Source organism: Pinus tabuliformis, chromosome 4_2 (assembly GCF_031772625.1).
Source record: "Pinus tabuliformis cultivar Carrire ecotype Pingquan chromosome 4_2, CPIR1, whole genome shotgun sequence".
Classification (NCBI taxonomy): domain Eukaryota; kingdom Viridiplantae; phylum Streptophyta; class Pinopsida; order Pinales; family Pinaceae; genus Pinus; species Pinus tabuliformis.
Window position 1 is genome coordinate 684,370,071 of NC_142304.1, and position 22,067 is coordinate 684,392,137.

Sequence of the window (22,067 nt, forward strand, 5' to 3'; positions counted from 1 at the left end):
ATGAAATCTTTGTTGGAAACACATCCTAAAACTACTGTAAAACTGGGTACCTGCTCAATACCTTCACATCCTCACTCCTTACCTTTGTCACTAGAGATATGTATTGCCAATAACACACCCTTTTCCGCGACTGCGCTTTACCTACATAACTATCACCATCCTAACTGATGTTACCTTCTTCCTACCTTGTAAGATTCTTTGCTCTCCATTGTCATCCAAACATTCAATGACTTTGTCATAACAATCCACCTTGGTCCTATGTAGATACAACCAATCCATACCCAACAACATATTGTATGATCCCAATAGAAATACATTCAAATGTGTTGATGTAGGCATACCATTCATTTCAAATGCACAAGCTCTTACCCAATAATGAATTCTCTTCTTTGTACCTATATCCAACTGTACTAACAAAGGTTCTGCATGCAATTCCTTATTCAAACCACACATCCACCAAGCCAGGGTTAACATAACTATAATTAGATCCAAGGTCAATCAAGATAGAAACAACTTGATCACAAAGATTACCGTCCATCTCAATGATAGATGCTTGGTGATCTTCCTGCTTTTTATCTAGCACTGCATAGATATGAGGAATGACTTTCCCAACATCCCCAAGAGTCTGCGCCTCCTGTGCACTATAGATTTGAGGCCTACCGCCCTGATACTGTGGGAAATCTCTCTTGAGATGATATTTACCACATATCCAACACTCCAACTATCTCATACCATCACCTCTATTATGTTGTTGTGACCCATGTCCCTGTCTAGCTACATTGAACTTCTTGTATGTTGCAACATTATCTTTCTCTTATGCATTCTGAGGCCTTGTTCTTTTCGGTTGCCATTTACCTTTAGCTTTGTCTTTCCCTTTCCAACCTTGCTGAGATTATGTCTTATGTTTTGACTGCTCATAACAGTGATTCAATTTCCCAATAACTTCCTCAAGTGACCAAGGTTCATCATATTCAATTCAATCCTTAAATGTTAATGGAAATCCACTGACAAATCTGTGAAATTTATCCTTTTCATATTTAAGATATGGTACATACCTAAGTAGCTCCAACAACTTGCTCGTATACTCCTCATTTGTCATCGATCCCATTTTGAGCTCATAGAATTCCTTGGATTTGTTGTCGTGGTACCTCTCTGATAAGTACTTCTTCTTGAAAAGTCTCTCAAACTCATGCCAACTCAACTCTTCTATCCTGATGTATCTGACTCACTTCATATCTTCCCACCAGATGTCTGCTTTACCTTTCATGTTGAAGATAGCTACTTCGATCTTCATATTATCTATGTAATTATACAACTCAAAGAACTTCTTCATCGTGAGTAACCAAGCCTCTATATCCTCCGACTTCTTTAAATATCCATCAAAGGTAGGTGGATTAGCTTTCTTAAACTCATCTGGAAAATATCCCCCATGATGATCATAGTGCTTGTCAGAACCAAAACTAGAATAATACCTATGTCCATCACCTCTCTGATCCGGAGTATCCAAGAACCTGCCTTCTCTAACCATGTCATCCCTATCTGACCTGTGCCCACCATGAGATATACTGCCACATGCCCCATTAGTCCTATTCTCATTTCCATGGTTGATCCGAAGTGGTCCTTGTCTTTGCAAGTCTAACAAACTCTGAAGGATTTCTGCATTGACTTCTTCTTGTTTCTCTTATGCCTGCATGATTTTGTCATTATTTGACTTGCAACTCCTTAATTCTTCCTTCAAGCTTCTCAATGTGTTTGTTAAGTCAGAGGAATGCCCAACACCACACTGCTCATCTGATCCATAGGGAGAGTCTTGGGAGCTGTAGTCTACCATCTTGCTAGTCATCTTTGTTCTCTTCTTCCTGCAAGGTATATTATGTCAGCTAAACCAAAATATAAACATAATCAACATACCTCTGTATATTTTGCGGAGGATATCTCATCTGCAAGATCAACCATATTAGCACAATGCATGTATAAACATAATCATAACAACATATAGATACCATCCTAACCATAGTCCAATCATCAATGCATGACCATATCAGCCACACATCATGACCTCATACATGACAACTACACCCATATCAATGTATTCATAATCAACATATGGACGACATACAAACACTGAAATGCATATCCAGTGAATAACCGAACTATACTCCTGATAAACACATCCAACAACACACCATCCACTTTCACATGACGACATCACTGCAACCATGACCAACACCACGCATATGCAACAAGCACATAGACCACAAGTATAAGTAACGCATATGCAACCGACATGGATGCATGACCAACACATACTGCCCATCCAGTCCAAGGGTTTAACCGTGCTCTGATATCACTCTATAACACCCTCCTCCCACATTTACCCAAGTTAACTAGTTCGTTGGGGTAAACATGTGATGAGAGGCTACTACAATCTGATTCAACTTCCCATGTATAGTTAAGGAAGTGGAACTAGTAGAACACATACAACATGGCCTTCTACACCTACAACAGAACCCCCAGGAGCCATCCATCCCATCTAGGTGGCTAGCCCCTGAGACAAATTGACATCTTATTGCATTAAAGCCTCAGTCGCTCCCTTGACATGGGCATGCATGCGACTAGGGCCGTCTAGTCATTCTTGCAACATGGGCATGCAAGTGATTGGGGTCTTTTTCAGCTAGTTATGAGCCGCGACCCCAACTTTTGTGCCACTTTTTTAGGGCGAAGACTCAGGCCACTGCCCATAACTCCATGAAACTTTCAGAAATGAAAAGTAACATCGAAACAATGATACAAATGCAAATAATTGAACAAAGACTTAGCTACTAGACCCCTACTAGCCATGACGGGCATTTCTTCAAACATGTCACAAATATGCATTCTACAAGTCATAACAACATATTTGAGCATATGGGTCTCATACTTATCTGAGAATTGTTAAGAAGCATTGATGCCTTATCACATTAGCTACATTATCATCTATTAGGTCATATATTCATTGTACATTCATTTACAAATCAAAACATGATGAGAGCCATACATCATCATTGTCATAAAACATGCTCATAACCAGCATATAACCAACATAAATAACAAGGATACATCAGCCATAAATGCCTCATATGAACTAGTACATTTTCTCATAAAATACCAAGGAGAAATAGTTCTTATTAATGAATGATTAGGTCAACTAGGTTCGAGACTTCCACGTACCACCTGACCATAGATTGACTGAACTGAATCTTTCTTTCAGCCAATTACCCTCGTGCCATATTCTAAGCGTGAATGTGAGACTTATAACCAAATCAACCAGGGCTTCTCGAGGCTACACCACATTACCCTCAACAATAGAACTAGGCTTTATGCCAATTCCCACTGAATGACTAGGCCATACAAACATGGATGCCACCGGATTTCTCCACCTACACTGTGAGGGATTTGTCTGTCCCAACCTCTCGGCTTTATCATGTATCCCGCCATTATCGGTCAAGGGATTCTTAGGCCTACGAGGTATCCACCCTCTGAGATTTATCGTGTATCCCATCCCAAGATTCCTGGGCATAATCAAGGGTACTCACCACTGAGCTTTACTACGTATCTCGTCATTCACTGATCAAGCGATTCCTAGGCTTAATCGAGGTGTTCACATTCAGGTTTTACCATGTATCCCATCCCTGGATTCCTAAGCCTTGTGAATAATCCTAGGACCACCCCACTCAGTTTCGAGTCCATCCAACAATCCAACTCAACTACATACAAAAGAATGCACCACACCATGGCTATCCGGAAATGGAAAGTCTAGGCTGAAAAAAACTATCACACATAGAAAAACCCATGCCCATGACAACAAGAGAACCAAGAAAACACATGCATAGCCATGCATGCTAAATCTAGCAAGGGAATCACACATGCAAATTGATACCTGCAAATAATCCTACTGTAGCTGTTAGATCCTGCTCTTCCTTGCTTGATCTTTGCTTCCTCTTGCCTTCTTTTCTCTTCTTGATCCAATGTTTAAGTGCTCCAAGAAAGCTCTAAGTGTCCAAGAGAGAGAGAGAGAATAGAGAGAAAGCTCCAAAACTGAACTGACCAAAAAGCCATGAACTGACCCTCATAAGCCTTTTTATTAATGAGGCCCCCATTTTCTTCATTTTCCATTATTTTCCTTCATTTTCCTCTTCACATGCAACCTTTCACCTTCCTTTTCTCCTAATTTCCTTTATTTTCATAAATAAAATGCCAATTAATGTCATTTTGCCTTTCCAAAGCCTTTTCCATTGCCTTTGCCAATTTCCTTAGCCATAATAAAGCAAATGAACACCCACACTATGATGTCTTGCCCAACATTCATCTTGGAATAAGTGCCCTATAATTGTGGTTATTATTTTTCCTTTATTAACTTTTATTACATGGAATTTTCACCAGGGCTGTTACATCTAACAATTGGGTTTTCTTTAACTTGTCGTTCTGATAACTTTTGATGTAATGCATGCAAGAAGTTGCCCAATGCTCTACCTGAAAATCCACCTGGAACTATTGACCAAGTTTGACCAATCCACAACTTTTCAACAGATGCTATGATTGGAAAATTTCCACATGAGATGACATCCTCTAATCTTGTTGGACAATTGAACTTGGGTTGACTTTTTGACCATTTCAACCATTTTGCATTGGGAAGCATGAATTGCCTTAGGGAACATGAAAGTTGTCACAAGGCACTGCTATGTTGTGAGAGTTGTCATAAGTAATATTGCACCAAGGGTAAGGTAACCTACAAACGATATAAACAATAACCATGTGGAATGACATAGGTGCATTTTGATGTGGGTTAGACCGACCCATATACTCGTGATCACCCCTACAAAATGCAAGTTCTCATAAAACCATGAGTCCTCATGAGAAACCTCCTAAGGTCCTCCAATCCGATCAAGGACAAGATTGCCTAGGTGAAGCTTTCAAGGGACAAGGCATGGTCCAACCAAACAAAATAGATACAAACTCAAATAACAAGACACAGATCTAAAAGACCTAACATAAAACCTCACATAATTTTTACATAGCTTTGACTTATAACTTCGAGCTTACAATAATGGTGAATGATGCACTGTAAAAAAAACTCTATATATCTTTACTATAAAAACACCCTTATAATTAAATTTATTATTATATAATATATTTCCACAAAATTCCTAATATATAATATAATATAAACTATTTATTATAAAATACCAAAATCAACCTGTATTATAATTAAAACAATCATTTTAAAATAACGATTTTAAATATTCCTTTCTTTTACAATACCTTGATTACAAAGACCTTCTAAATGCGCACACTTCTTATAATAATATCCATGAGCTATATTTTGAAGATTTAGGTTTGGCGAAAAAAGTGTAGTTAGTAATTAATATATTAATTAAGAAAGAAGAAATAAAAATTAATTATTTTAATGTTTACGAGGTTAAAGATAGTTTATGAGATAGATTGGTATTTGATTTTTTTTTGTGAAGTTTTACAATAAACGTTTTCAATTTCACCACAAATCTTTTGCTGAATAGATTATCCCAAGAGCTAGCTTTCTGCCTAACTTTCCGTGTTGTCTTTGAAGGTGTCGCATTCTAAAATGAAATGCTTTTCGTTTCCACTTTTCTGAAAAAGCAAAAAATACATACTCTTTCCTCTTCGGCCTTTTCCAACACCTTGTCTTTGAAGGTGTCTCATTCTAAAATTAAATGTTTTTCTGTTTGGAAAAGCTAAAAATACATACTCTTTCCTCTCACCAACTCCCAAGCAATATGAAAGCAAGTCCCATCACCAACTCCGTCCTCTAGAGTTTTGGTGTTTGGAATTGATTTGCAGTAGTTCCAACCGTGTTCTCACATTTCTTTAGGCCTTTTTCAACACCCTTTAACTCTTATAAAAAACATAACAAATTAATTTTAAATTTTAAAAAAATATATGTATTATAAAATGGAGTTGTCTTTAGTGCGTTTTTTAAAATTTTGACAAACACACTTCTAAAAAATCACACTAAAAGCAAGTAGTTATAAAATATAAATATTATTTTTAATAATATTAAACCATCAAAAACTTTTATCTTTCACTCAAAAATATCTTCCAATATTAAACATAAAAACTAAAAACTGAAAAATATCTCACTGCTCTCGATACTCAAATCACATATAAATATTTTTTTTAATAATATTAAACTATCAAAAACTTTTATCTTTTACTGAAAAGTATCTTCCCATATTAAACATAAAAACTAAAAACTGAAAAATATCTCACTGCTCTCGATACTCAAAAAACGATAATATTTGATATCCATTGCTGCAGCAACATAAAGTTGCTTGAATCAGCCTGCTTGATTTCTTTGACCCAATCTCTTAATCTGCAGCCTTCGCCTGAAATCAATAGTTACAGACAACTGCTTGCTTTCTTTGAGACAATTTTTTAATATTCAGCCAATCCAGCCATCGCCATCGCCATCGCCAGAAAGCCAACGCAATCTCAAAATATCTACCCAATACAGCCAACGCAATCTCTTAATATCCAGCCATTACAGCCATCGCCCGAAAGCGAACGGGACGTTTTTAGTGACCCCTCCGCCATTGTAGGGGCGTAGTTGTCAGTCGGCTATCCGTGTCTGACATTTGTGTCTCAAAAGCCATAAAACGGATTCTCTGGGGTGGATAATGTTTCACTTACCGTATACATCATTCTGGCTGACACGCTATGCAAGCGAGCTAATGGCGCCCTTTTTTAAGCAAAGAAAGGAAAACAAGAAGGGCGGCCACCAGAGAACTTGGTCGGCTAAGAAAACAAACAGTGGGCAGGCTGCAACTTGGCTAATTTAGGCGCCAAGAAGAGCACCGCCAGGGTCTCAATGCGGCTTTCCTAACCCGCTCTTTATAACCCACCACAGCAGCAACAGAAACGGAGGGTCCACACAATTCACAAAACAACATTTCATCTTCTGTTGAATTGGGTGGGAATGGAGATCGAACTGGAGGAGGGATGGGTGAGGGGTGCCAGTATTGGGGCCGGAGCTCATGGCATGGTTAGCCTTGCCATGAACAGTTCTAATGGCCAACTCTTTGCAGTCAAATCCGCAAATGGTTATAGTTGGGCATTGGAGAATGAGCATAGGATTTTGCAGTGTATGGACTCTCCATACATTGTTCGCTGTCTTGGGGGCAATTATAGCGTAGAGAACGGCTTGGGGACGCACAATTTATTCATGGAGTACATGCCGGGCGGCAGCCTGGGGGATCTACTGATTAAGTTTGGAGGGAGGCTGAACGATTCTGTGATCAGGGCATACACCCATGACATCCTACATGGAATCCATTACCTCCACAGGCAGGGGATTGTGCACTGTGATATCAAGGGGAAGAATATTCTTGTGGGTGCCAACGGTGTGAAGCTTGCTGACTTTGGTTCTGCTAAGAGGTTGGGTGATGAGAAGGAGGGCCAGGAGACCCTGCAGTTGAGGGGGACCCCTCTGTGGATGGCTCCAGAGGTAGTGAACCAGGTGGAGCAGGGACCTGCTTCTGATATTTGGTCTCTCGGTTGCACTGTGCTGGAGATGGCCACTGGCAGGCCTCCATGGAGCCAAGCTTCTAATTTCCTTGCCGCGATGTATCAAATTGGCTGCACAGAGGACCTGCCTGAGATGCCTTCATCGATTTCAGCTCAGACCCAGGATTTCCTAGAAAAATGTTTTCGAAGAGATCCCAAGAAGAGGTGGACCAGTGCAGAGCTTTTGAACCATCCTTTTCTAAATGAGGACTGCTCTACCATGGAGGAAGAGGCCATTAGGGGTCCAGGGTCCCCAACCAGTAATTTGGATTTTGGGAATCAAGTATGGAATTCCTACCAGACTACTCCCATATCGTCGCTCAGCATCCCAAGCCCAACAGGGGAAAGCAATCCAGAGGTGAATATGTCAATCAACCAATGCCAAAGGCCTTCTCCTAGGGAGAGAGTGATGGCACTGGCTGCAGGTTGTAAATCTGGAGATGTTGCTGGCTGGCCTAATTGGTCTGCAATTCCTCATGATAAGCGAGTTGTTGTGAGATCTTCAAGAGGTAACTCACCAACTTCAGATAAACCTCTGTCAAACTTAGACTCCATCAAGGAGACTCCATTCAGAGAAGAAAAATGCATTGCCAGCTTGCAAACTGCCAGTTGGGAAGAGCTGCAGCCAAGAGGTGAACTAGATGAATGGTTGGGCACTGCAGCCTCTGCAGCTCAGCTTGAAAATCAATCATCTTCCAGCACTTTGCTCCAATGGCGGCAGCATCCATTTGATTGATGAAGCTTGATACATCTACAGAGATTCATTTCAGAACATTGCTGGTGGTGATCCGGGATTCATAATAGATCAGTACTTGAGAAACATTTTACATCTTTGATGATAAGTAGACTTCTACTAAGGCAGGAGCAGCTTGCTGTCCCTGTTGTAGTAGTATGTTTACTGCACAACTTTGTGACAAATATATGATAAAAGGGCAATTGGACATTAGCTGCAGAGCTAACACTCACCCCTCTTGTAAATTTGATTCAATATTACTTACAACCGAGTTTATTCAGCTACATATATGATTTCTTAACGGCTTATTTCACTTGCAATCTTGTTTGTGTGAATATTTTTCCTTTTCAGTTTGGCCAAAACATTATATATATATATCAACCAGGACTATACCCTGTTCTCATATATTGATATAGCACATAAATTGAAGGACAGTTTTACAAGTTACGACAACATCACAGGCCACATGAGTTTTTAATGATTTGTTTACTAGTTAACTGAATGAAAAGATATTGTTCGCAAATTAATGCTTAATTCCGCAGGTTGAAATTTTAGTGCCCCCATCCGTGTGCCTTTTTAATATATATCTCCAGGCCCTTCAACTCAATTACCCTTGCCCCTGTTTTCCATTTTGAAACAAGGTTTTAAAACCCAACCACTATGATAATTCTGCAGACTCGTTTTTCAGTTCCCTCTTTAGGTTCTGTTAGTGGTTTCTTCGATTCCCTGTTCTCTGTTAAAAAACTAGTATATAACTTTCTTTGCCATCCTCATATTATATATAAACAAGTGCCACTGTAGTGGCAATGTCCCTACCGTCCATGAATTTGAAATTGCCTATGATAAGTGGCTATATACATGGTATGTATCTCCTATTTGCTCGGTGCAGAAGACCCATGTAGAAGGCAACCAATAAATCCCAGGCTATCGGGCCATAAATGAACGGCGGCTGTATACGCCCACCGTTCGATTTTACTAAGGCCGAAATCGAACGGTACAGCCCACCGTTCGATTTTGCTAAGGCCGAAATCGAACGATGAGGGTATACAGCTGCCGTTCATTTATGGCCCGATAGCCTGGGAAATACATTGTCATGAAAACCAATTATTGGAACTTCAGATCTGTTGCAGCTGCGTCAATGGGTTATGAATGCACAAGGTTTCATAGGCTTATTATTGGATTTGGCGAGTCAGTTATTCAACGAAGAGCATATATAGTCCCGTATATTTATGGCCATGGACAGGCTGGTTATTTGTTACTCAAAAACAAAAGTTCATTTGAGATAACAAGATAACAAAATCTTTGGGCTGAGAGAAAGGTAGTAAACCATTGATTGCTTACCATGACTGACAACCAGACCATATATAAAAACTCAGACAAGATTTGTGTTTTTTTTAAAGAAACAATGTAGTTTAATTGTTTTATGTTTTTTGGTTAAATTTATTTGAAATTAGGAAAAAATGTGTTGGAACTGCAAATTTCAATAGTGAATTTTATACAATCTGAGTGCCCAGAATTTTTTTTTAGGGTACTGAATCTATAAATGCATAAAAAACAACCAAAAAAATCAAGATTCAATGTTTTAGATCCTTCTTTATTGAAACTTCAAGGAAGTATAGCAGAGATGGAAGATAGTAAGCCGAAAGTAATTTGCAAAGAAAAATGTTGTTGAAGAAATAAGCAGCCATGCAAGGTGTTCGAATTGCTATGGGGAATTATTACTTAGACAGCTGTTCTAGATCCTTCTTTATTGAAACTTCAAGGAGGTATAGCAGAGATGGAAGATAGAAAGCAGAAAGTAATTTGCAAAGAAAAATGTTCCTGAGGAAATAAGCAGCCATGCAGGCTGTTCGAATTGCTATTCGGAATTATTACTTATTATTTTTTTAAGAATGTGTGATTAGATGCTTTCAATTTTTGAACTCAAAAGATCGGAAAGAGTTAACCAGCCATCTCCAGGGTATTTAATGCCCGAGGATATGCATACGCGATAACATGCGAAAGCCAAGTTTCGACATTAACGGGCGTTAACTAATATTTTGGCAAAAGATCGGCCAACCCTCCTTGGAGAGTTAGGCACATGTGCATAACACAGGAGCATTGACAGATATGACTGATTTATAATTAATGCTGAGCATTGACAGGTATGACAGATTTGTAATCAATGCTGTAAGAGGTTCTTGCTGCGTTCAGAATCATAACCTTTTTGCAGGGATAGCTTGAAGAAAATTGTGAACTGGACAGATTTATGGATTTGTACCAGTGGTGAAGAAGTCGTTGGCATTGAAGTATCGGAAACATCTGGAAGACAGAGCTTTAAAAAGCTATTTAAGTACATTGATAATTGCAGAAAATTTGTCCACTAGAATGTGCCAACTTTGAGGATGGAGACAAAACCCAGGTCCACAATATGTCGATGTTGGCCTCCGGAGAATTCAAATAGAAATTTTCATATTAATGTTATTAATTATAAATTAAATAGCTGGTAAGGGTTATAATTTATAATTAGGAAATGTTAATAAATAATATTTATTATACAATATATTTTGTATTATTAAAAATTTAAAAATAATTAAACTAGCATTTGCACCTAATGTTGCAAAGGAAACGCGGTAAGGTATAGTGTGTTTATTGAAATTTATTTTACAGTTGATCTTTCTTAAGAGATTTTCCTTTAAGGTTGACCACGTGATGTAGATATACAATTCCTAAATATGCAATCTAAGATGATAAACAAACGTTTATTTTATTTTTGCAATGAAAATCCTAGCTGCTAAGGAAAGAGAAGTGAAATTGTTTCAACATAGAGAGAGCACACACTAAGATGCACTGTCCTAAATCAATTTTTGCATGCATTCTAAATGCAAATGCACATGCATGTATTTGTTTTCCACTTTCTTAATGTTTGAATGACAAAAAAAATGCTACAAATTTATAAGACTTTGTATCTACTCTGTGGCTAATGTACAATTGATGGCAGAGGATTTTCTATCATGGTCCATGGATGGAATAGAAATTAAACAAAAACTCAGAAAGGAGATTAAGGCTGCTACCGGAGATGAAGTTTTGTGAAATATTTTTCTCACGCATCTATAGAGAATTCAATAAACAAGAAAACAGATTACCTAAAGAAGTATTATCACTGCAGGAAGGGCAATGTCTACAAAGTTACGGATGAATTTTTCCTTCCAGCATCAGTTCCTTCCCTACACTGATTTTCACAAAAAAATCAGATATTTTGCTCTAGAAGTTAATATTCTGAATTGTTTATAACTTTATGTAATAGCCTAATTTTAGGCAAATTTGAATGTAAATATGGTGCTTTCTAGAAAAGTTGAGGCAAAAAATGCCTACAGATGACTGTAAAAATTAGGTTATAAAAAACCCTTTTGGGGTCTTCTAGACAGAAGGTCACAGAGACCTACAGTTCTGAAAGTGTCAATAAAAAAAAATGAAAATGTATATTTTGATTTCTCCTATAACATATTATAATGTTTTTTTCGTGAATAAAAAAGGGATCCTTCTTAGGCACAAACTCATATAACCTCCCAACATCTCTTCTTCATTATTGATTTATGATCTCAACAATTGCTTCATTCTGACCTAACTTGATGCCTATTAAAAAATCTCGTTGTCTTGAACTCAGCTGCATACATGCACAAAACTATGCTTGGATCCTCATTTAACATGCTTTGATGTTAACTTTGGAATGCAAACACATAAATAAGAGTCAAATGATAATGGAGAGAACATATAACATTATTTTTATGGATGATATTACAAAAATTATACAAGACAGAAAAATCATACTCTCTCACATAAGACACCCTTAGGAAGTTATGGTTGTTTAACTACCTTGCACTAACTTGTGCTTTTGATGTTACATGTCACATTTACCAACATTAATATGACTTGAACACTAAAGTGGTCACTAGCATTAAAGTCATTCAATAACGTATAATATTTGTACTTAACAAAACAATGGATCTCTTTGTTTGCTCCTGCAACAATTTGGTGATCCACTAATACTATATCCAAATGGATCAAGTTTAATTGGGAGACTGGGACCCAGAATGGTTTAAAGCCATAACACTCCAATCAAAAGGATTTATCATGGTATTCTTCTTGATTCCTGAATACAGACACCGTGTTTGGAGGAGGTTTATGGATGATATGGCAAACTGTGCCAATCCCTTTGAAGCATAGCCATCATCTAATCTAGTGCAATTTAGACTCCCTGGCTTACCCCTAGAGTTTTGGCATGAATTGATCTTTTCATAGGTTGAAAACTATTTAGATTTACATTTGTATCATCAAAGATCACAATAGAAAGAACCAACCTGGGCAAACGACTGTTGAGTTCAATTCAATCAAAGTTGTTGGTTAACTAATGGGAGCAAATGCACCTGTTTTTGAGGCAATAGGCTATCACTTTGTTGTCTGTGAGGAAATTAGTGTTCCCTAAGAAGACCCTAAATTCAACATATCCATGTGGATATGAGGTGTGATGACTCACCAGGTACAAGGATAAATGAATTGTTTCCCATAGGGCTTTGCCATGATTTGGCTGTAGGGGGTTATGGGTAGAAAGGACAATCTTTATCAACAGGTACAAGGACAAATGAATTGTTTCCCATAGGGATTTGCCATGATTTGTTTGCAGGGGGTTTGGCTTGCAAAAAATAACATGATATTACAAGATAAGGATATTCCTACAATACCGATTGGCCATCAAATTAGATTTGCCTATGGAGGATCATGGAAGCCTAAAAATGTCAAAGCTCAAAGAATTTTAAAAACCCCAGAGATAGAGAAAGACAAGACTTGAGGTTTCTTTCACAGTGCTTGCCAATGAATTCTAGCTAAATGTGGTTCTGGCAGCATTTTATATTTCAGTGAATCCCATTCATCTCTTTCAAGTATGCTATAGGCCAAGGGACAAATAGTAGAGCAAAATTCCATGACTTAAGATTATTGCTGCAACATGCAGTTCAAAAAGATAATGCCAGGCTCCAGGTAATGGAAGATTCTAAATTGATTATGGATTGGATAGAAAATATGGTGCTGAGCACAACCATGAATGGGGACAGGGTTTCTGAGGTCATAGTGAAGTTTTCTGAAATTGTGAGGAAATTAGTGTTCCCTAAGAAGACCCTAAATTCAACATATCCATGTGGATATGAGGTGTGATGACTCACCAGGTACAAGGATAAATGAATTGTTTCCCATAGAGCTTTGCCATGATTTTTCTGCATGGTGTTATGGGTAGAAAGGACAATCCTTATCACCAGGTACAAGGACAAATGAATTGTTTCCCATAGGGCTTTGCCATGATTTGTCTGCAGGGGGTTTGGCTTGCAAAAAATAACATGATATTATTTTTAAATGAAAACTAGCTTATAGTGAGGAAGATAATATTTTCCCTTGTTCCTATAGTCTGATTCTTCTAAGTTTTCATCAATTTTGCTCAAAATTCGGTAGATATTTGTTACAATTACATATCTGAGTTGTGTAACATGCATAATGCAGGTGTTCCAAGATTGTATACAGGAAAAAAGACATAATGTTCCAATGACATGGGTTACTTGTCAAACATCTCCTTTTTCAATCCTCTTTCTATGGATCTATTCTGGAATTTAATTTTGTTTCGGGCATTGCACAAAGGAATTTCTAAGAATTCACCAATCTAAAAACAAATAAGTGTGAGAAAAGCTAACAGTGTTATAGAACAGACATATATGAGATTCCCTTTTAACTGTGAGTAAAACTGCTGCAAGATGCAAATATCAACGTTACTCATCAATCACATAGGACATTCTCAATGCTGCAACCTAGCAAAATTGCAAACAAGTTGAACGTCAGAATGTGGTCTAGCAGCAAGTTTAAGTGCTTGGATAAGTGATGTCCCAAATTTAAATCCGGGCAGCACATTCTCTGTGTTGTTCTGAATTCAGAAGTAATATAAGCCAATCCAAACAGTAGAAAAAGGATTGAAAAAGAAGGGATTTATCTAGTAGCCTGAAAAGGCTTCGCATAATGGTTGTTATTTGACACAATCTCAACCCTCTCCTTATACAACCCCCACATCCAAATAGAGGATTACAACCACAGTGAAATTCTTCAACACCTGGACATCAATGTGTCAACTACAAAAGGAATGTTTCTGAGCGAGGACAGGGTATGAATTAGATTATAAAGAAAGACTGGCAAAATCATAATCAAGATTTGGGAACCATTTCAAATCCTCTGTTAAGTACGCAGTTGATCTTTTCAGGCATTGAAAAAGAAGGGATATCCAAAAGCCCTAAGATACATGACTGAGTTTCATAAACAAACAGTAGTGTTCTGGAAATACAATATGAGGTACTGGATTTCAAATTACATATTATAGATCTGATCAAACAGTTGGGATTTAACAGACTCTCTTTGCCAAAAAACTTAATTAACTAAGTACAGCAGATGAATACCCATATAGAATCGCTATTACGTTAACAGAAAACAAAGAATTACCTGTTCTTGTGTGGAGCTGGTTACCCTTGACGGTTAGGTGACTGTTAGGAGAGAAAATGGGAAGTACCACAACAACCCAACAGAACATGTACCTACAACAAGAAACAAAATAGGCTAGTAAAAAGACAAATACTATTTTCACAGAAATTAATCACCCAGTAGAGAAGCAATGAACCTAGCAGAGGTAAAAATAACCTAAATTGGGCTGCATGAGGGTTTTTATAGGCCTTATTAGACAAGTTTGATTCAGTCAACTAAGTCATACTCATACTCAGAGGTCAAACTCACAACAAACTCTGTCAAATTCTATCAACAAAAAAGTTTGACTTGGACAAGTTGAAAAATCAAACTCTGTCAACAACCAAGTTTGACTCGGACAAGTTGGAAAAACACATTTGCCTGATGACTCATTTCAAACTTGGCTAATGGCGGGTTCAAGCCACAATCCTGGCAACACTGGAAACTTTCTCTTCTATGTTTTGAAACTACAGATAATTTTAAGTTATCCCCTGCGCAACTTCTATGCATATGATCATGTTAAATTAAGAACTTCAAAAAGACACATTAATTTTGTTAGACTCTCTCATAAAACAATAATAAATCCAAAAATAAATAAATTAATTAAATATTCCAAGTTAGGAATTTGTGCCTAACTCTTGGGTTGTTCCTCTAAGATAGGAGTTAGCTTAGGTAACTCCTATATTGGTGTGTGTCTAGTGAGAAATTATCTCAACCAAAGGAGAAATTATCTCAACCAAAAGTGTATAAGATAGCACACACTATCTTGAGAACACTGTCTCTCATCTATTTATTTGTAACACTATATTCAATTATTTGATGAATGAATGCATGAAAGTGAGAGAGAAGCATGAGGCTTCAGCCTTTTTTTGCCAATATTTTGTGTCTGATTTTTATGTGTGCTTTTTTGTAATCTGTTGGAGTTTATTTCATTTTTCAATATGTGGTATCAGAGCTTTGGAAAGTTAGCATGTAATCCTCCTCATTCCAAGATAGGATCGAAGTGAAGCTCTTTGGAATGTGCGCGCTGCCAAGGGCCATTCGATAAGGGAGGATCCGCCTTCTTTTCGGCAACAGTGAAGCTTGTTGGTGCGGTAGACCTCTGAGGAGAATTGAATCAGGTGTGGCAGAACTCTGAGGAGAATTGAACCAATACCTTTAGTCATCTGAAGCGAGATTATTTGTAACTAACTCCAAGCGACGAAGAAGTTACCAGCGTACATAACAGCTTGGTGAAATGCGAGACTGCCAGTTCAACTCTGTCATCAGAGCCAAGGCGTTTATTGGGCTCGTTAAAAGTGCTGCGACTGTGTGGAGCTACTTGTGTGATCGTTGCCTGGATGGAACTTATGGTTTTTGAAGCTCGAAGATATCTTCATTATTTTTTAAAAAATCTACAAGTTACGATTCTCTGCAAGACCTTTATGCATACAAGCTATAGTCTGTGCTTTTCAATTCTGTTCTGGAATTTTCTGCTGCATTTCACTACAACAGACATTCACAACAGGGATCCTTGAATTAGATTGCAAGACATCAAGAACATGAAAAGAAGAAATGAGAAAACAATTATTTTCTTAATTTGTGGAGCAACCAAGTTATCAGGCATGTTTCAATCATCATTTTTCTGGGCGTCTGAACTTGTGGAGGTTTTGCCCTCTGTTTCATGGGCATGGGCATCTAAATTTGTGGAGTGAAAACAAGAATTCGTGGACATTTTACCCTCAATTTCCTTGGCATGGGAAGCTGTTTTCATTGGCATCTCAAATCATGGTGGCGGAATAACTGTTCATGGGCATTTTCCCCTCGATTTTTTGGGTGTGAGCATCTGTTTTTATTGGTATCTGAACTTTTGGAAGCAAAGCAATTTGTGGTTTTGTTAATTTCCTGCTGCAGATTGTGTGTTTGGGGCCTGGGCCCTTGTTATTCTTCATGATCCAAATTTTGAAGGTCAGACGTGAGCCACGGGCTTTTCTCCAGTTTTTCCTGCTGTCGACTGACTATTTTACCACACTGCCTGAGGCAACCACGAAGGTGACAATTTGAATTCCAGTGCTTTAATATCATTGTAAATTTTCTGGCTGCCCCAAACATGATGTCTACCTCCACGGAGACTCCTTAGCAGCTGTAAGTGAAACGCCCCTATGTTCATTACAAGAGACTGCAGAGCAGAATGTGTGAGATGGGAAAGCTAGATGCAGATTTCTTTGTTGAAATAGGTAGCTAGGTTCGGTCTTCATAAATATGTAATGTACTCCTGATTCTTGTATATTGTAAAATGCCCATTTTTTCATGTACCTGGCACAGATGGAAGGTTTCTATTTGTTGTTGAAGGTGAATTTCATTTAGTCATATTTGAAGTCATAAGAGGCACTTTTTGAAGACAAGTTGCTTCAAGCATTTGTGAGCTTGACATTCTCATTGCTTGAGAAATTTCAGTCACGATGTTGTGAAGGTGAAGATTGATGTACTTCAATGTTTAATAAAGAAATCATTTTTTGTGTTGATTGTGTCCTAGATCCGCCCGAAATTGAATAAGGGGATCTTAGGTACACGAAGGGTGTGTTGATGATGGTGCATGCTTCATGTTTTTTTTTCTTATGATTTGTGTCTAGTTTTGACAAATAAATGATCTCATTTCATGCACACATAAAATACAATGCAACAAGCACAACACCTATAACGAAATAGTTGCAAGGAAGGATAATTAAGCTCAACACATGCATTTGCATCACTACAACAAATAATCAAAGTTTTCAATATCGGCATTCTACCTCAATGAACAACTTCACTCAATACAATCAAGTTCTTGAATCTGCAGACTCCAGCATTTCAAAGCATTGTCTACATCACTACAATCAAGTTAATGAATCTGTAAACTTCAACGTTTCAGAGCACATTCTACATCAACATTATTGAACTTGTAACCAAACTCAAATTACATTGAATTGTAAGGGTGCATTCTCGGTTGAAACCGACACCCAAGTCTTGAATTGAGTCAAATTGAATTCATTGTAGTGAATCATTGAAATCATTGTAAGCTTTTTTGGGTGCATTTTCGACAGTGTTCGACACCCTTCCTTTAAAGCACAATCAAGTGAGTCCATGAGTTTTAACTCCAAATGAAACAAACAACAAGTTCACATCTCCTGCAAGCGAGCGTGAGTATTCATTCAAGCAATTTGTGTCAAAACTGTACAAGGTTCAAACCTTCAAGTGAGCCAGAGTGAAGATCATTGAAACAACCATCAAAGCAACCAAACAAGTTCAACTCTAACACCAATCAAGCAAGTTGAGATCGACATCAAGCGAGCGTAGCTATTCCTTCAAGTGAGCGTGAAGTCATCAAGTAAGGCAAGTGAGCATTCACACAAACACAATCGTCATCAAGCGAGCGTGAATTCCAGAGTTTAAGCAAGAAAGTTCTACAACTCTAGCAAGTGTTCTCAGCAAGTACAATAAGCAAAAAATCAAGCGAGCATGCCATTCAAGTCCCATAGCAAGCGAGCCTGTCATTCAAGTAACAAAATCAAGTGAAACAGTTCAAAGCACGACATCTACGACAAGAGAGCCTGATTTCAAGTGAGCAAGTTCAGATGGCGCAACATATTCAGTGGTTACACATTCTTCACAGTTTGATTATCTCCAGTGATGAAGACATGGTGCACGTCAGAAAAGAAACTCTTGCTAATCTTTCACAGAATCTACAACAAACACATGAAACCATTGAGTTTCTTCAACTAGAGTTGCAACTACAAAGAGATGAGCTGCAACAAAAGAGTGCTTCTTCCAAGTCATTCAACCATACAGATGAAGATAAAAATGTTGATTCCAAATCACTCATCCAAACAACTTCAAGTGTCGAAGTTGTTCATGATCAAATTCAAATTTCTTCCAAACCCATCATCAAGCCCTGGGAAGAAATTCAAAATAACAAGAATCGACGAGGCTTAGGATATGTCACTGATGACACCAACTTACATATCCCAGATTATTCCAAGCCAATTAAGTTTGTGAGTGCAGGATTTCTTGAACAACTCACCTCAGTAGGTTCTGAGAAAATTGCAGACAAACAGAATTGCACGCAACCTGAAGTTAATGTCCAACCGAAATGTTCTCATTGTCAAAGAACCGGTCATATGGAAGATCAGTGTTTTGATCTCCATCCTTGTTGCCATTGTGGCAAGCCCAATCATTCCTCAGAAAAATGTCGCAACCAACAAAAATCAGCCAGATTGAAGATACATTATGAATGGATCGATCCTTGGGAATGGTCATCCACAGTCAAACGCTTATCTCAGTTCTACAACCGACTACAATCACACATAGTGCAACCAACAGTGAACAGATCATGGTACTCTCATGCAGTTGAATGAGGGAGTACAATAGTGAAACTCTCCTACACTTGAAGGGGGGGAGTTCAAATATATTTTGGAGAAGATTGTCTCTCCTTTCACCTGACAAAGGGGGGAAAATGTCAATGAAATTAACAAGTGGTTGTCAGACTGAAAGTCTCGACAATATCAGTGAAGCAGCCAGAGGGCATCTTCATCAGCCAGTGGGCATCTTCATCAGCCAGTGGGCATCTTCATCAGCAAATGGGCATTTGTCATCAGCAGTGAGCATCAGCAAATTCGCCAGTGGGCAATCGATAGCCAAAGCAGCAGTGAGCAGCTTTCATCATAGCAAAAGCAACATCGAGTTGTTTTTCGACATCTTGAGCCAGTGGGCGATCATCATCAGCAAAACATGCCAGTGGGCGTTCATCAAATTGTGTCAGTGGACACCGGGTGCTGTTTTCAAGCAAAGGACAGTTGGATCCTTTTGTGGCTTGGCACATGATGGAGTTGTCAAGCGTCCTTCAGAGATGAATCAAGCATGCAGTTGATTCATGTTCTCTTCAGATTTGTGTTTTTTCCAGCATCCAATTTTGGCGGTTTTTTCAGGCAATGTTTTTGAGGATCAACATGAGAACTTGGAAGATGGTTCTCGTTCTTATTTTTGGATTTATCATTGAGGGGGGAATGTTAGACTCTCTCATAAAACAATAATAAATCCAAAAATAAATAAATTAATTAATTATTCCAAGTTAGGAATTTGTGCCTAACTCTTGGGTTGTTCCTCTAAGATAGGAGTTAGCTTAGGTAACTCCTATATTGGTGTGTGTCTGGTGAGAAATTATCTCAACCAAAGGAGAAATTATCTCAACCAAAAGTGTATAAGATAGCACGCACTATCTTGAGAACAATGTCTCTCATCTATTTATTTGTAACACTATATTCAATTATTTGATGAATGAATGCATGAAAGTGAGAGAGAAGCATGAGGCTTCAGCCTTTTTCCGCCAATATTTTGTGTCTGATTTTTATGTGTGCTTTTCTATAATCTGTTGGAGTTTATTTCATTTTTCAATAAATTTTATTTTGCAGGAGTACTAACTACATAACAAAGGAAATCACTGCATGACCCAACTTACCACAGTCAGGACCTTCCTTGTCATCTATCACAATGTACTGGTGACCATTAGATTCCAGCCATTCTCGTATGCCCAAAGCATTCTCAACACACCCAAGAAAGTTTGGATTCAGCGAAGCATATTCATTGGCTTTATAAAAGACTCCAACAATTTCATTACTTCCTGCAGGTGCCTGAAACATAAGACCATATAAATTAGAAAAATAGGAAGCATAGAAGAAAATACAATCTTGTTAATGAGAGTGATAATTGAAACTTGATATTGCTCCAGGTTTCCAAAATGTTCAAATCCACAGATGGTGTTCTTGAAGGGTTTTATGCAAGAGCTTCTAACATTACGGCACATAGATCAGAATAAATGTAAACAAAATCATCTTGGACATCATTCATATATGATATAACCCTTCGATCACCAATTGGATTCACCATTAAGGAGAGTCTGAACACTAGTCTTTTACAAAAGCATAAAAGTAGAGCAATGATCAAGATAAAGGCCTTTTGCAGAAAAATATCAAGATCAAGAAAAATCAAATCAAAATACAATATGCCTCTGAGAGCTCGAGATAAAGGCCCTTTGTAGAAACACATCAAGATCAAGAAAAATAAAATCTAACACAAAAAAGAAAATTATTATCTTCACATTAATAGGATACTTTCTGAGAGCACAAGATAGGAGATAGGGCCAAGGCAAGGTAACCTACAGAGATTGTGCCTTAAAGATCTTTATAACGTGCAACAGCTGATGGAATTGCAAATTGAAAACATGCATTTAGGTGATAGAGGTTTGATGGCTGTTTCAAAGTGCTCAAAGTTGGAAGTATTTTATATGAGAAGGGTGTCTAATTGTCCTGATCGAGGTATTTATGCAGTTGCAAATGCATGTAGGAAACTGAGAAAGGTGCACCTTGATAGTGGCAAGTCCAAAAGAATTGGCGAGGAAGGGTTATTGTCCATTGCAAAAAAATGTCATCAGATGCAAGAAAAAACGGCCTACGCGGCCCTCATGCAGGGAAGAAAGACACGTTTTGTGCTCTGTGGCCCTCATCGAAACCATTCTCCCTTCTCTGATAGCCCATCATTGTCAGTCATTGCCAAGAGTCTCATCGCCAGGAGGCCTAGCCTTTCATAGCCCATAGCCAGATCCTCCCTCTCTCTCTTCCAGCCGGTGGGAACATGGCGCACGTAGCATAAAAGCACACATGGAGTCAATTAACATAATAAATCCATCGATTCCAAAACATCCAAGAAGACATCCAAGAACAATAAGACATCCTCCATCGGTTCGCAAACAGCCAAGAATCCATCGAACCTGGCATCGGCTATCAGCTATGACAACTGGCAATGACAGGTCCGCCGCCCTCCTCAGCACCCGCGCCCTGCCCTCTTTTTCTTTTGGAAAAAAAAAAGACATTTTTCCATGAACAAAAAAACATATTAAACCAACGGCGGAAAACACCCCAATCGTCTAACATAGAATCAATGGCTCAGGATCGCACATGTGACATTTTAGGGATGTCTTTCTCAGAGGGAACGCCTTACGGCGTAATTATAACTTTATTTTCAATAATAATATTATTAATTATAAAAAATGTTAATATAGAAGTTAATATATAATATATATATATATATATATATATATATATATATATATATATATATATATAATATGCAACAAAATTCTTAAGTAGAGAGATTTATACACATTATATATATTTTTGTGTATTCTCAAACTTAAAATAAACTTTGATATTATGGG

The 22,067-nt window shown here is 37.9% G+C and overlaps 1 pseudogene; it reads left to right on the forward strand.

Moving 5' to 3' along the window:
• The first annotated feature begins 6,991 nt into the window (after positions 1–6,991).
• LOC149171298 (mitogen-activated protein kinase kinase kinase 20 pseudogene) lies at positions 6,992–8,314 on the forward strand (annotated as a pseudogene).
• The last annotated feature ends 13,753 nt before the right edge of the window (positions 8,315–22,067 follow it).